This window comes from Rhamphochromis longiceps, linkage group LG23 (assembly GCF_057381845.1).
Source record: "Rhamphochromis longiceps isolate RC_006_pf linkage group LG23, R_longiceps_female_GT1.1, whole genome shotgun sequence".
Classification (NCBI taxonomy): domain Eukaryota; kingdom Metazoa; phylum Chordata; class Actinopteri; order Cichliformes; family Cichlidae; genus Rhamphochromis; species Rhamphochromis longiceps.
In genome coordinates, this window is record NC_140578.1 from 9,473,842 (window position 1) to 9,490,492 (window position 16,651).

A 16,651-nucleotide genomic window follows, 5' to 3' on the forward strand; every position below is an offset into this window, starting at 1 on the left:
TTGTACATTACTGCTTTCTTCACATTTTTCTTTTTACATTTTTCTTAATTTTGAACCTATGTTATGACAGCATATTTTAAAGCCTTACTCTTTGATTCATTCTAAGGTTTTTCCTTTTATTCCACTGACTAAACTGTTTTTTTTTTCACAGTTAGTCTTAGTTTGAGTAACACCTTTGATTTGAAATAGGAAGTTTGGGCTTAGCCAAACTGTGTTTACAAAACAGCCAACAACACATGGGTATAGTTTATGGTAGGCATGGTAGGAATATGTTCCCACCACCACTAATTTGATCTTAATGGCATATGTTTAAATAAAATACTGTACACTGGCAGGGGAATGTCCAGGGGTGGAGGGAAATATAACCACACCCACCCCAGGTGCCCCCTGTCAAGTTGTCTTTTGCGATATTATTTATTTGATTTTTTTCAGTTTGTGTGCTCAAATATATGACTTTACAGGATAGCTTTTTTCAGATTTGAACTAACCAATAATCTGAGTTTTTGATGTATCTGTCTCAAATCACAGATCCGGATTCATTTTTATAGAGAGGGCTGTGAAAATTTCAAGCTTTTATCTTGAAGTATTTTTGGGGGGGTCTTTTTCTGGCTTTATTGGATAGGTACAGTGAAGACTGACAGGAAAGCAGAGGGAGAGAGAGGGGAAGACATGCAGCAAAGGGCTGCGGGTCGGACTCAAACCGGGCTGGCCGCTTTCAGCCATATGGCATATGGTCGCCCGCTCATCCCACTGAGTTAAACTGGCACACTCGGCTTTTATCTTTGGTAGTTTCTGGGATATTCATGTCAAACGTTGTCTCTGAAAATCTGGAATACAAAAACTACCACAGACTGTCCAGGATCTCGGTGATGCCATGATGCTACACTCAAAAAAAATAATTAATTGGATGAAGGTAATTTTATCTTGCCACTTATATTCCATCTAAACAAATCATGTTATATTAATCCATATTGGTTGTGTTGTGTCAACACGATATATGTGTGTAGGTTTAACATAATATTAACATTAACATTCAATAACCTCAGTGATTTTCCTGTGGTTTGACATCCTGCAGTTTCCTGTCCAATACCATCGTTCCCTCGAAGCTGGACAGGAAACTGCAGGATCTAGGACTGAGCAGCTCCCTCTGCAGCTGGATCCTTAGCTTCCTGTCTGACAGACGCCAGGTGGTCAGACTGGGCAGCATCACCTCATCCCCCATCACACTGAACACTGGTGCTCCACAGGGGTGTGTACTGAGCCCTCTCCTGTACTCACTCTACACCTACGACTGTACAGCCACTAACAGCTCCAACATCATTGTGAAGTTTGCGGACGACACTACAGTGGTGGGTCTTATCACCAACGGTGATGAGACGGCTTACAGGGAGGAGGTCAGCGCCCTGACCCACTGGTGTCAAGACAACCATCTCACCCTCAACGTCGCAAAGACAAAGGAGTTGATAGTGGACTTCCGGAGGTGCAGAGAAGTACACACCCCCATCACCATCAACGGCGCTGCTGTGGAGAGAGTGAGCAGCTTCCGGTTCCTTGGCGTACACCTGGCTGAGGATCTTACGTGGTCAGTACACACAAACAAAACAGTGAAGAAGGCGCAGCAGCGCCTCTTCTTTCTCAGGAGACTGAAAAGATTCGGCATGAGCCCCCGCATCCTCAGGACCTTCTATCGCTGTGCCATTGAGAGCATCCTCACTGGATGCATCACCACCTGGTATGGCAACAGCACCGCCTACAACTGCAAAGCTCTCCAGCGAGTAGTGCGGTGCTCTGAACGGATAATTGGAGGTGAGCTTCCCTCCCTCCAAGACATCTACAGGAAGCGGTGCCTGAGGAAAGCGGGGAGGATCATCAAGGACTCCAGTCACCCCAGCCATAAACTGTTCAGACTGCTTCCATCAGGAAGGAGGTTCTGCAGCATCCGGTCCCGTACCAGCAGACTGAGAGACAGCTTTTTCCATCAGGCCATCAGACTGCTGAACACGTCATAGACACCTCAGCTTCACTACTGGAACTTCAACATTATGCACTCCACACTGTATATAAATGCCACTTGTTTTGCACATATTCAACTCTGTATATTTTATATATTTTATTATTATTATTATTTTATTTTATTTTTTTACTATTTAATTTGTAAAAATGTGTATACACACACACACACACACACACACACACACACACACACACACACACACACACACACACACACACACACACACACACACGTAGGAAAATATTTAGTATACACATCCAGAAATGCATACACTATTATATATTGTACATATATTTATTAGTTTCAGGTTGGCCATTCTTGTATTTTGCTCGTTTGTGTTGTTGTGTTTGCACATCTCTGTTGCTTGTGGGGCTCGCACACAAGAATTTCACTCGCATGTGCTGTGCCAGTGTGCCTGCACATGTGATGTGACAATAAAAAGTGATTTGATTTGATTTTAATGTGATCTTGTGAATTTCGTGAGTCGACTCAAAAAATGAAATTGGGTGGTTGTTACATGCACAAGATCCAAACTTGTAATTTGAACTAAATAATTCCATGTTTCTATGGTGAACGTACTTAAATCATGTAGCATCTGCATGAAATCCAGCAACTTAATTTGTTCTTGTTGAGATGACATGATACAATCCAGTAAGAGTGGCTGGATCCAGGCAACTAACCACTCTTACTGGATTGTATCATGTCATCTCAACAAGAACAAATTAAGTTGCTGGATTTCATGCAGATGCTACATGATTTAAGTACGTTCACCATAGAAACATGGAATTATTTAGTTCAAATTACAAGTTTGGATCTTGTGCATGTAACAACCACCCAATTTCATTTTTTTTGAGTGTACACTCAAAAAAATAACTCTTTAAATGAACATAAAAAAATCATGGAAAGAATTTCCACGTGATTAAATTGCTTTATTTTAGCATTATGCAATTCTGTTACTCCAACTTAATGCACTCAAGTTGAATCAACTTAATTAAAGATTGATGAATCAACGTATTTACTGCATTTTGATCCAATATATTTTAATAGTGTTGATCCAACTTAAAGAGTTTTGTTCCAACTCAATTCAGTAGGTTTTCTCCAACTAATTTACTAAATTTGGTCCCAGCTTAAGTTAATTGAGTTGAACCAACTCATACAAATTAAGTTATTCCAACACAAGTCTTTAATGCTAATAGAAAGCAATTTAATCACGTGGAAATTCTTTCCATGATTATTTTAAGTTAATTTAAAGAGTAATTTTTTGGAGCATTTAACAAAGTCTAGAGTCTGGTTAACATACATTTCACTATTACATCTAAAAGGTAAATAAAAATTTGTCATACACATCTTTTTGTTTTCTCCAATTTATTGAATTTATAGCAAATTTCACATAATGTATAAAGAATACATGAAATGCAAGTACAAGTTACATAACAGAAAAAAAGTAGTGGACAAAGTGGAAAGTTAACCTGTTAAAACAATTTTTTAACAACAATGAATGGCTGAAGCAGGTGATTTTCCGATGACCAATACAACTACTTTGAAGGTCAACAGATGCACTTTCAAAAAAGAAAATATCTGCAATTATTTTAGGTTCATGGTCCAGTTACATGGTGTAGCTGTTGTAATGGGAACATTTCTCAACAAGAAAATAGCGTTTTGAGAACCTGTACTTTGTGTGCTGTTGGATAGTTTGTGTGCATCTAATTCCATAAGAATCTTCTGCAGGACCTCAAAGGTGTACCTGAGTTCCAGAGGGTAGCTCAGGTTCAGTGAATAGACCAGACCAAGCAACATTGTCACTGCAAAAACTACATTGCCCAACTCACCCATCACTTCCACCCCCTCTAGAACAATCACAACATCCTGAGGGTCATCGCCAGGCTCCGCACCCTCTGACCGAATGACACAGATTCCAAAGACTGTCTCTGCTATGGCAGTGGCGATGCTTTTTATCAACTTCCTGTGACAATAAAACAAACAAAAAAAAGATAATGATTTCTCACTAATGTCCATTGCAAACAGTTTTAAAAGTAAATATATGTTTTACATTAATGTAAAATACCTAAAAGCTTTATTCATTCAAGCCTTATAATAATGTAAATGTAATCAAAAATGACTGCCCGATATTTTTCCTGACTCATGAGAAGTTCATTCAATACCTCAACAATGTCCTGTCTTTCAAAATCTTGTGATAGGGGTGACTGTGGCACAGGAGGTAGAGCAAGTTGTCTACTGGTTTAATCCCTGGCTTCTCTAATCTGATACTAAAACTATCAATGGGTAACATACTGAACCCCAAGTTGCTCCTGATACATCCATTGAAGTGTAAATGTTACATAAAAATCTTGTATGAATGTGTGTATGAATGAGGTTATTATAATGATATTATAATAATGATAGTATAAAACACTCAAGAATGGTGTGTGTAGTATCCAGTGAGAAACTTAAAGCTCTTACTTTTCCTATTGGTAGAACCTCAAAATCCCATCCTTTCGTGAACCTCGGGACCAAAAATTGTCCCGCCCCAAAAGTGCTCTAAAAATGTTATATATTAATATTTTTTTCTACTTTAAATTAGTCAATCTTTTAAAACTACTTCTGCTTAAAATATCCATGTCAAGTTTTAATTATATTTTCATTGTTTTAACCCTTTAAATCCCAGTTTGATTACATGAGCGCCCTGTTTTTTTAGCCCCAAAAAACAAAAGAACTAAATATTTTCCAAAAAAAACATTTGAAGTAATATTTGTTTGTTATTATAATTAGGCCTTTAGATGGACCAAAGATTGGCACCAACATTCATTTCGATCCACTTTTATTTTTTTTGCAGGAGCGCATTTCATAAAATGCACACACTATCTGTCCTAATCGACCACGCCCAAAAAAGTGCTATAAAAAATTTATATATTAATATTTTATTCCACTTTAAATTAGTCAATCTTTTAGACCTACTTCTCCTTGAAATATTCATGTCAAGTTTTAATTACATTTCGCGGATTTTAACCCTTTATATCCCGGTTTCGTCACATGAGCGCACTGCTTTTTTTGCCCCAAAAAACATAAAACTTGAATATTTTCCAAAAAAACCATTTGAGGTAATATTCAATTGTTATTATAATTAGGCCTTTAGATGGACTAAAGATTGGCACCAACAGTCATTTCGATCGCCTTTTTTTTTTTTTTTTCAGGACCAGAAAATGGTCTCCAGGCGGCAAATGCTGCTCCTCTAGGCCGAAAAAAGTGCATCTTCCCGGGGTAAGTCGCGACGATCACCGGGGCACGATCACCGGGGACTCCTTTTTCCAGCACACACGTCCGATACCACGTGACAACAAATACGTCATTTCCTGTTGACTAAAAAAAAATTAAAAAAAAAAAAAAATGCACCCTCTCACGGTCCTAGGGACCGAAAATGGTCCCGCCCGATCAGCGGGCGAAGCCGCTGCTGCACGCCGGGAATCAGGCTTCCTTTCCCGCAGGTCTGTTTAAGCAGCCCGCTGTTTTCCAGCAGGGGTCAAATGTGAAGCAAGGGCGCCACCCGGTGGACAAATAAAAAAATTACAACTCTAAGGCCTCCTCCAAAATGAAAATGAAACTTAAACATCGACGATCCCTTTGACCGTAATTAATTTGCAGTGAAAAATAGCGTTTATAATGGGTTTCAAGGGGCAGAAATCGGCCACGAGGTTCGATAGTGGATGTATGCCTTTTATTCAGCCATTTAAGCTCATTTAAAAAACTCAGACTGAAATTTTAAAATAAAATGGGAAAAAAATACATGTTTGAAAATTTGGCTATACTCCATTAAACACAGTGGAAATGGCGTGGAATTAAAAAACGCAAAGGCCACGAAATGGTCCCAGGTTCTACAGAGGGTTAAAAGGTATTTTTTACAGCCACCGGTAATTTATAGGAAAACCCCATCCCTGAAACTTTTTGTATGTAGTTCAAGCTTATCTTTGATCATCTCCTTAGTTAAGGATACAGGCAAGTTAACATACCAGGTAATTCTTCACCAGCTTCTCAGGATCTTCATTCAGGTACACGCAAAGACCTTTGGCGATGTATTCTCTTCTGATTTCAACAGCATCAGTCTTTATACACAGAGGGGGAAAAAAACAAATATATACGGAAATCCATCTCAACGACCTAGCAGTGGGATTAAAGAACTTTTAGTTGAATTACCAGGAATTTGTGAGAAATACAGAGGCTATTGTTTTACGGTCTTAATCTTTTCAAATAGTATTTATGCATTTTAGACAAGTCTGTCATTTTAATATTGTTTTGTAATTTGTGTATTAATTTACACAAATTACCTTTTCATAAGACCCTTATGAAAAGGAAACCGAGGGAACAGTTTACCCTGCCCGGGATAGGGTTACCGGGGCCTCGCCCTGGAGCCAGGCCCGGGGAGGGTGCCCGAGGGCGAGCGTCTGGTGGCCGGGCCTTAGTCCATGGGGCCCGGCCGGGCACAGCCCGAAGAGGAGACATGGGCCCATCCTCCCGCAGGCTCACCACCCGCAGGAGGCGCCATAGGGGTCGGGTGCATTGTGTGCCGGGTGGCGGCCAGGAGCGGAGGCCCTGGCGGACTGACCCCCGGCTGCCAAGACTGGCAATAGGGACATGGAATGTCACCTCTCTGGTGGGGAAGGAGCCTGAGTTAGTGCGTGAGGTTGAGAGGTACCGGCTAGATATAGTCGGGCTCACCTCTACACATGGCTTGGGCTCTGGAACCAGTCTCCTGGAGAGGGGCTGGACTCTGTCTCAGTCTGGAGTTGCCCTTGGTGAGAGGCGGCGGGCTGGGGTGGGTATCCTAATATCCCCTCGGCTTGCTGCCGGTACGTTGGGGTTTTTCCCGGTGGACGAGAGGGTTTGTTCCCTGCGCCTTAGGGTCGGGGAACGGGTCCTGACTGTCATCTGCGCTTATGCGCCGAGTGGCAGTTCAGAGTACCCAGCCTTCTTAGAGTCCCTGGGGGGGGGGGGTGCTGGAGGGTGCTCCACCTGGAGACTCTGTTGTCCTGCTGGGAGACTTCAATGCTCACGTGGGTAACGACAGCGAGACCTGGAGGGGCGTGATTGGGAGGAACGGCCTCCCTGATCTGAACCCGAGCGGTGCTCTGTTATTGGACTTCTGTGCTAATCACAGTTTGGCCATAACGAACACCCTGTTCGAACATAAGAGTGTCCATAAGTGCACGTGGCACCAGGACGCTCTAGGCCGTAGGTCGATGATCGATTTTGTAATCGTATCAGCAGACCTGCGACCATATGTTCTGGACACTCGGGTAAAGAGAGGGGCTGAGCTGTCAACTGATCACCACCTGGTGGTGAGTTGGATCAGGTGGCGGGGGAAGACGCTGGACAGACCTGGTGCACCTAAACGCGTAGTGAGGGTGTGCTGGGAACGTCTAGCAGAGGCCCCAGTCCGCGAGATCTTCAACGCACACCTCCGGCAGAGCTTCAACAGCATTCCGAGGGAGACTGGGGACATTGAGTCCGAATGGACCATGTTCAGCATCTCCATTGCCGAAGCTGCTGCATTGAGCTGCGGCCGCAAGGTGGTTGGTGCCTGCCGTGGTGGTAATCCCCGAACCAAATGGTGGACACCAGAGGTGAAGGGAGCCACTAGGCTGAAGAAGGAGTCCTATCGGGCTTGGTTAGCCTGTGGGACTCCGGAGGCAGCCGACAGGTATCGACAGGCCAAGCGGAATGCGGCTCGGGCGGTGGCTGAAGCAAAAACTCGGGTGTGGGAGGAGTTCGGAGAGGCCATGGAAAAAGACTTTCGGACTGCATCGAAGAGATTCTGGCAAACCGTCAGACGTCTCAGGAGGGGAAAGCGGTGCTCTACCTGGACTGTGTATAGCTGGCGGAGCGCTGCTGACGTCGACTGAGAAAATTGTCAGGCGGTGGAAGGAATACTTCGAGGACCTCCTTAATCCCACTGACACGTCTTCCGAGGAGGAAGCAGAGTCTGGGGATGAGGGGAATGACCCGCCAATTTCCGGGGGCGAGGTCACTGAGGCAGTTAAACAACTCCTTGGTGGCAGAGCCCCTGGTGTTGATGAGGTCCGCCCCGAGTTCCTGAAGGCTCTGGACGTTGTAGGGCTGTCCTGGTTGACACGCCTCTGCAATGTTGCGTGGAGATCAGGGGCAGTACCTGTGGACTGGCAGACCAGGGTGGTGGTCCCCATCTTTAAGAAAGGGGACCGGAGGGTGTGTTCCAACTACAGGGGGATCACACTCCTCAGCCTCCCTGGGAAAGTCTATGCCAGGGTGCTGGAAAGGAGAGTTCGTCCGTTAGTCGAACCTCGGATACAGGAGGAACAATGCGGTTTCTGTCCTGGTCGCGGAACACTGGACCAGCTCTTCATCCTCTCCAGGATACTTGAGGGTGCATGGGAGTTTGCCCAACCAGTCTACATGTGTTTTGTGGACTTGGAGAAGGCATTCGACCGTGTCCCTCGGGGTGTCCTGTGGGAGGTGTTGCGGGAATATGGGGTGTCTGGCCCATTGCTACGGGCCATTCGATCCCTATACAACCGTTGCAAGAGCTTGGTTCGCATTGCCGGCAATAAGTCGGACTCGTTCCCGGTGGGTGATGGGCTCCGCCAGGGCTGCCCTTTGTCACCGGTTCTGTTCATAATTTTTATGGACAGGATTTCTAGGCGCAGCCAAGTGGCGGAGGGCTTTCGCTTTGGTGGCCTCAGAATCTCATCTCTGATTTTTGCAGATGATGTGGTTCTGTTGGCTTCATCGGGTGAGGGCCTCCAGCTCGCACTGGAACGGTTTGCAGCCGAGTGTGAAGCAGCGGGAATGAGGATCAGCACCTCCAAATCTGAGGCCATGGTTCTCAGCCGGAAAAGGGTGGAGTGCCCACTCCGGGTCGGGGATGAGTTCCTGCCCCAAGTGGAGGAGTTCAAGTATCTCGGGGTCTTGTTCGCGAGTGATGGGAGAAGGGAGCCGGAGATCGACAGACGGATTGGGGCTGCAGCTGCAGTAATGCAGACGCTGCACCGGTCCGTCGTGGTGAAGAGGGAGCTGAGTGTAAAAGCGAAGCTCTCAATTTACCGGTCGGTCTACGTCCTATGGCCACGAGCTGTGGGTAGTGACCGAAAGAACGAGATCGCGGATACAAGCGGCAGAAATGAGCTTCCTCCGAAGGGTGGCTGGCCTCTCCCTTAGAGATAGGGTGAGAGGTTCGGCCATCCGGGAGGGGCTCAGAGTAGAGCAGCTGCTGCTCCACATCGAAAGGAGCCAGTTGAGGTGGTTCGGGCATCTGACAAGGATGCCCCCTGGGCGCCTCCTGGGTGAGGTGTTCCAGGCATGTCCCACCGGGAGGAGGCCCCGGGGCAGACCCAGGACACGCTGGAGAGATTATATCTCTCGGCTGGCCTGGGAACGCCTTGGTATTCCCCCGGATAAGCTGGAGGAGGTGGCTGGGGAGAGGGAGGTCTGGGCCTCTTTGCTTAGGCTGCTGCCCCCGCGACCCGGCCCCGGACAAAGCGGATGAGGATGGATGGATGGTGTATTAATTTAATCATGCCATACCCCCAATTCAAGAAAGTTTAGATGATGTGTACATAAAATCAGAATGCAATGTTTTCTTGGTCTCAAAACTATATGTCACCTACAAATGAATATATTACATTTTTAACATAGGAATGTGATAATTTTTAAGAAAAATATTAGCTCACCATGAATTTGATGAACTGGCCTGCCAGCTCTCCAGACCTTTCACCACCTGATAAGATTAAACATTTATTATCTTTACAGGAGGGAACTGCAAGTCTCCAAGTTTATTAAGTAGAAAAATATTAAATTTCAAAAAAATTAAAAAACAGGAAAACATATCTGTTCATGTTTTGTCTTTCCTCCTCAGTGTACTAAAAACACATAAATTGTTAAATAAACCACTGTCCATCAGTTGCAACTTACAAACTTACAAATTTCAACAACCCACACGTAAAATGTAAATTTATCACAACAGTCTCTGTGGTAGAGCCAAACTAGCTTATGTGCAGAGGTTAAGTTATAAACAATATCTATATTTGGAGTAGCTAAGTCTTTCATATTAGGCTATCATGCTAGCATGACATTGTGCTATATTCTTGCACTAACGTGTTAGCTAGCTAGAATGGCATAAACAAACAGATATTTTTTTTAAAAAAAACAAAAAAACAAATGTGAATAAATAGAACTGAAAAGAATCGACAAACTAATGATACCTTTGTGCAAAAAGTATTTTCATCAAGATGGATGAAGATAGATTCACTCTTACCTTTCCAAGATGACCGTGAAGCAAACCATGTGCTTTCCTGCCTCTTGTTGTTTAGAATCTCACGTGATCTTGTGATATCGCGAGTCTTTAAGGCAGCTAACCACTCTTGTTAGATTTTATCATGTCATATCAACAAGAATAAATTTAAGAGGCGCTAAGTTGGTAAATTTCTTGTAGATCTTATATGATTTTATTACGTTCACCTTAGAAACATAAATTCATTGTGTTCAAATTACATGTTAGAGTCTTGTAAATGCAATAACCACCAAATTTCACTTTTTTGAGTGTACGGCCCGAGAAGAGATCCTCTAAGAAACCATCGACTGCCTTGTAAGGAGCATGCACAGACATTACAGGAGTGCATATAAGCACATTGCTGAGCCACATTAAAAAATAAGTCTGTGTTTTCCATTTTATTGAATCTAGGCCTGAAAAGCTTGATGATTTAGGTTTTCAAATGTTTCTCAACAATCCAATTTAGATTTTCACCTGAAATATTTCATTCATCAGGCTGTATAAATTCAATTTTCTCCTAATTTTTTGCAGCTGTGTATTTCACTCATCCGGCACCCTTAATATTTCTAATTTCACTGCCCTCACACATTTCAAGTTTATTATTATTCGCTCTTTACCAATATTGTCTCTCCTCTGTATTACTAGCTATGAGCCGGCTATTTTGGAAATAGATCTGAGTCTTGTTAACTGGTTTGTAATGAACATCAGGCTGACATATTAATGGATTTTATGGCTGCAGCAACTGCTGCAAGGAGCATAGTTTTATTATCCCTGTAAATACAAGTTAGAAAGTGGTGCCTCCTGCATTGATTAAGATGGTGATGGCAGTCGTGATTATGGATTAAATAATGACTGTAACTGTATTAATATTTCAGCAAGTGTAAAATTATAGCTAATAACACAGACAATTAGGTCTCATCAAATAAGATTTACCCAATTAAATAAACCATAACATATTCCACATCACTTTACTCCACTAGGTATGTACTTTCCACTTTCTCTGCATCATGTTTAGGGTCAGTCTGCTTGTCTGTCTTTTGAGTTGTTTCCTGTTTTACTTGGTACTTGTGACAGTCTTCATTTGGACTTCCTGACAGATTCATGTTTTATTTTCCACTTTTTATTTCTCACTTTTCCACCTTGCTTCCTTTCTTCATTTTTTCCTTGGCTCTTGTGTTCCTTGGGATCACTTTTGGATCACTATATTACATTCACAGACTCTGCTTCACATAGGCAGCAGTTTTGTTGACTGGAGAGTATGTTAGTTTAAAAAATAACTTTATTTATCCGTAAATTTAAGAATAACTGGCTGAAGGCCTAAGCTTGTTTTTCTTTTACTTTCCATTCTGAAGTGAGGACAAATTGTTTAGAGTCCTCCACAGTTTGTATACTCCAGCAGTGTGCTGCACCTCTTTTATAATTTGAAGGAAAAAACACTTTTCCAAAGGTTAAATCTGAGAAACCTTGATTAGAGTTCCTCTATCAAGCCACTTCTTTTCTCAAGGTGCATTTTGGAACGCAGATATCCTTCAACATGGTGTCCTGAGAGTGATTTCTATGTCGAGGGAAGGATGAGGACAGAGGAGATGAATAGGCACAAGTTTGAGAAATGATAAAAAGCTTTCTGTGTCCTTTCCCTGGTTACACTCTTGATTCACAGTTGGTTTGAAGTTGGAAAAATAAACCTTGATACACTAAATCATAATTTCGAGGCTGATTCCTTTCAAGGACATCCTTGAAGGAGATGATGACCATGTTGATGGCAAACTTTACCTCTAAGCCTCCCAGTTAACTCACATCATGACAAACTGAAGAAAACCTGATGAGCTCAGTCATTACTGACTTCAGGATTGTTTAGAGGGATCGGCTAACATATTTGGAAACTGCATTTCAATTCAGTTCCGTTTTATTTATATAGCACCAAATCACAACAACAGTCCCCTCAAGGTGCTTTAAAAAAGAAAATCTAAAGTGAAAAAAATGGAAAGTTAGTCAATGAATAATCAAATTTAACAAAATAAATGACATTAGATATCAATTAATCACTAATTAAAATGACTTTTTATTAACGGACTATGTTTTTAAATGCAGGTGAAATCTCAAAGTACACACACATGCTTTCTTTAAGACCACAGTACAGCCTGGATTCATTCAGTTTCAGGACAATCCTGTCGGTGGCAGCATTGGTCAGCACAAACACTCAAAAAGTTATGCAGCAGGTTTTGAATGAAAATAGGCAGGAAGGGGAAAAACAAGTTGCTTTCTGCACACTAAAAATTAATTTGGAATTAATCTAGTAAGCTGTATCTGAAATGTTGCACACAAAGCATGATGGCTGCTCATTGTTAACATGTGCAGTGATAAGGTTTTACAGCCCCGTGGGTATTCAGCTGACATTAATAAGACAGGAATGCTCTCTGAGTGTTACAATCACCTGGAAAATAAATAATTTACTCAATAAAATTAATGTGTGTACAGTTGTTGTTTTGCCTGTATCTGTATGAGTGAACTTTGTCTTAATGGGGCACCTTACGTTTCTGTGCATATGTTTTTCCTCAGGGAGGGTGCAAACTGTCTTTGTGTCCTCAAAGGGCGAGTTTTAAACAGTCTTTGTAAATGACAAGAAACCCCACATCAAGCAACCTGCTGCTTTATGAGAGTGGAAGGCAGAAGCTATCTGCCCTCCTTTAGCTCCAGCTCCTCAGGTTTAAGAGACAAACACCAACTCTACTTTTAAGGTCAGGGTTTAAACTTTCCATTGTGATAAAGCTTACAGTCAGAGCTGGATCAGGTGACCCTGAGACCTCCTTTGGATAGATCAAATTCAAATTCAGACCCTTGTAGCTGTTGACGGGTCTCTGAATTGAGGGATAGAGCAGAAAGAAAAGCAGCATTTCTGGGCATTTATACTCCTATCAGATTAATGTACAGTACTTGTGTCTTGAGTCACTCTTTATTTCTTCATATGTTGTTCAGTTATCTAGACTTTCTTGTCATTTTTAGAGCAATAGTTCGCCAAGCTTTCTAAAGGTCTTTGAAAGTTTGTCTTTGGACATTGGCTTTCTCACTCATTTTCAATCCAGTCCTTTTACCTGACCATTTTCAGAGGATTTGTTTGTTTGTTTGTTTTTTGTTAAGCCACTTAATACATATCTATGAATCATTCACACACACATAAAGCCCCCCAACTCAAGGGAGGGAGCAGTTTTGTGTCTATACATAACAGAAAACTTACCAAAGAACCAATTTTAAGTTAGATATTAATTTCTTTAGCTAAATCAATGAGAAATGTCAAAAATAGCACATTTTGACAGGAATACGATAGCAGTTTTCCCAAACAACTCTTAGCTGAAAACTTGGCATATCCTGGTAGGGTGTGCAGTGCCTCCTTAAAAGTTTAATGAAACTGGAAAGGTGGAGGACAAAAAGAAGACGTGGCAGATCTAGAAAAAACAAACAAACAACAATCTACAGCAGATGAACATTATCTGGAAGTCACGTCGTTAAGAAATAGCAAAATAAATCCAGCAAAGACCTGACACAGGACCTGAGAGATGCACCTGGCAGTTATCTGCATCTAGCCTGGGCCTCAACATCTTTGAAGCAGTGAGTGATCATCTCAGCAGAGAACAGAACCTAACACAGTGAACATTCATAGAAGAGTGATGAAATGTCCTTTGAGAAGCCTGCAGACTACTTAAAGAAGTTACAAGAAAGCTTGTCTAAGAGAGTTTAGGCTGGGAAGTAAAGGTGGTTGTACCAAATTTTAACTTTCAAGAAACTCTGTATTGGCCTCATATTCTATATTTCCACGTATGTTTGCAGATATTTCAAGAAATTGCTGCACCTATTTCCAGTTTTCCTAAAGAAATATGAAGAAATGCAAGATGGATCAAGGCTTTCAGACTACTGTGTCTCCTGTGGTGATGCCTTTGGAAATAATAGCGTACCATATTTTTCGGACTATAAGGCGCACTTAAAATTCTTAGATTTTCTCAAAAATCGACAGTGCACCTTATAATCCGGTGCGCCTTATGTATGAATTCTGGTTGTGCTTACTGACCTCGGACCGATTTTACGTGGTACATGAGAAATCTGTGAAAAAATGTTTTAGTATGACTTTGGTAAGCTACAAAGCTGCACCGCTTGATGGATTGTCAGAGCATTATCCGGGTCCAAACTCCGCTTCAGGTCCCAAAGTCAAACGAGCACTGCAGCATCAATGAGAGTAAAAAACTGTCTAAATTCTTTTATCTTTAATAAAATCATCAGCGTTGCTGTTTTACCAGGTGTAACAATTATGTTTAACATCCAGGCATCTATGAAAACTGAATTTATTAAATTTAACTGAGTTAGAAGTTAGTAGGAAGTTAGCTCGCTAGTTTCCACCTAAACATGATATAGCATGTTCTGACTGAGAGATTTCTGAAAAAATTAAAACAGACAGCTCTGCTTTTACTTCCAACATAAATGAAGACTGAAAACTAAACAGCAGTGACGTTTGTAGGGTTACTGAAGTTGGACTAGCTGGTATATAATGATGTGCTATCTGATCGCTAGCGACATAGCTATGTTAGCATAACATAAACACAGTAAAGCTGGAGGATGAATGCTAACTTTTTTCAATTAGATAAAAGTTAACGTGAGGGTTCCCTATGGTTAGGGACAAATGCAATCGCATGGCAGGATGCTGTAAACGGACCAAACGTCAGTCAGGAGAACAACTGAGATAATCCATCCACAATAAGAGGTTGGTCATTAATATATTGCAACAACATTGGAATAGAGTACCTGCTGGAGAATTTAACATTAATGAATCAATGGTACGGAAGTGGAGGAAGCAAGAACAATGAGTTGAGTAAAGTTTGACTTATCTGACTGTTTTGTTTCGCTTAATGCGCCTTATAATCCGGTGCGCCTTATGGTCCGAAAAATACAATACCTGTAAAGTACCTTTGCTGCAGATTCTGTTGACAGGCTTTATAATGAATCTTGAATCGTGAATCTTTTCCTTTCCACATCCTATCATTTTAACTAAGAATGTGTTCTTCATGACTTTACCGATTAAATAAGTAATTAAATTAATAAGTTCTACTGGCTCACTGCACCACCTAGTGGTGAAAACTGGCATTGCAAAAAGTGCAGCCCAGCCTGTGTTTAGCTACAGTGGATTTCTCTTGAAAACAATGCACACGATTTGGATATAAAGTCACAGCAGTTTCTTCACATTCCACTCTAAGTTTTGAGACTGCAGCTGGGAGTCTCAATTTATGGCTCATTCACTCCCTGATGCATTTATATCCCACTATTACACACCATTAACGTGTACTTACTCTCTCTTGTAGTTTGTTTTGTCCAGTTTTTACCCTTACCCTTAAGCAAGGCACTTACTCCTCTCTAATGTAGCTTGTGTATACACCTTACATCAGAACATCCTTAAAAGGCAATCTTTCTGCCTCTTTATGTACTTTGGAGTGGCCTTTAGCTAAATTATGTTGTCATATTTGAACGCGGGGTGTGATTTGCCAGAATTATGTAATTGAGAAATTAGAACAATAATATCCCACCTTCATACCAAACACCCTCAGACCGCAACACAGTTTTCAGCAACCCTCGCCTCGCCCCCCCTCTCTCCGGAAGCCATCTGTGCTGTAATTGGCTGAAACTAAGGGGGAGTTGGAATAAACAACAGTTCCGAGCATTTTCATTGGCCGCTGTCACGTCGCTCGAACTGTTGCCTGGCGATGGGCTCGGAGCTTGTCAACCGCACGATCCAGTTACTGTAGCTGCCTGCTGCAATGAAAATAACGTCGTTGGTGGGTGGATATATTTATATGGGCCTGTTTCCATCGTTTTTCCCCAAAAACAGTGACTGAGTGAGTAGTTTTTTTTTATTTTTACTTGGGTAACACTTAACCTGCGAGGGTGACTCGGATCTCTTATGTGTTAAGGCAGGCGGGAGGTTTGTTATGCATGTTTTCTGAATCAGCTGGTTCAACAACAACTAGGGAAAAAAACTGTTAATTTCTGTTAAGTTGGCTTCATATGTTTGACTTGTTGGGTTTGCTGTTGCTCTGCATTAAAAATGTGGGCGCTACAGTCAGTCTGTGGGCAGTCATAGCTCCCTGTCTCTCTCACACACGCACACGCATACATATGTGCATATATACACAATTAGATACACAGGCTACAGTTAAAAATGATGATTTGTGACAGCTACATTTCACCTTTGTAGCTGTTAAGAATGTGAGAGACTTGTTATAAGAAGCAACACCACAAATGCAGGTGAGATTTTTACATAAACAGCAGTAAATTTCTTTTCCTTTTTTCAACCATAATTT

General features: G+C 41.9%; 1 protein-coding gene and 1 long non-coding RNA gene across 3 annotated transcripts in view; one reads left to right on the forward strand and one right to left on the reverse strand.

The window, feature by feature from the left end:
• Positions 1-3,006: 3,006 nt before the first annotated feature.
• On the reverse strand, positions 3,007-10,532 carry LOC146641274 (uncharacterized). The gene is made up of 3 exons (XR_014909657.1): positions 9,712-10,532; positions 6,019-6,111; positions 3,007-3,977 (listed from the first exon to the last, which is right to left on the reverse strand). It is a non-coding gene; the product is annotated as an uncharacterized LOC146641274 (long non-coding RNA).
• Positions 10,533-16,055: 5,523 nt separating this feature from the next.
• LOC146641275 (cyclin-dependent kinase-like 5) overlaps positions 16,056-16,651 on the forward strand; it is a 53,080-nt gene continuing 52,484 nt past the window's right edge. For both annotated transcript variants that reach the window (XM_085398159.1, XM_085398161.1), the window contains exon 1: positions 16,056-16,186. The gene's annotated coding sequence lies outside the window, so the exon portion shown is untranslated. The remainder of the gene's footprint in view (positions 16,187-16,651) is intronic.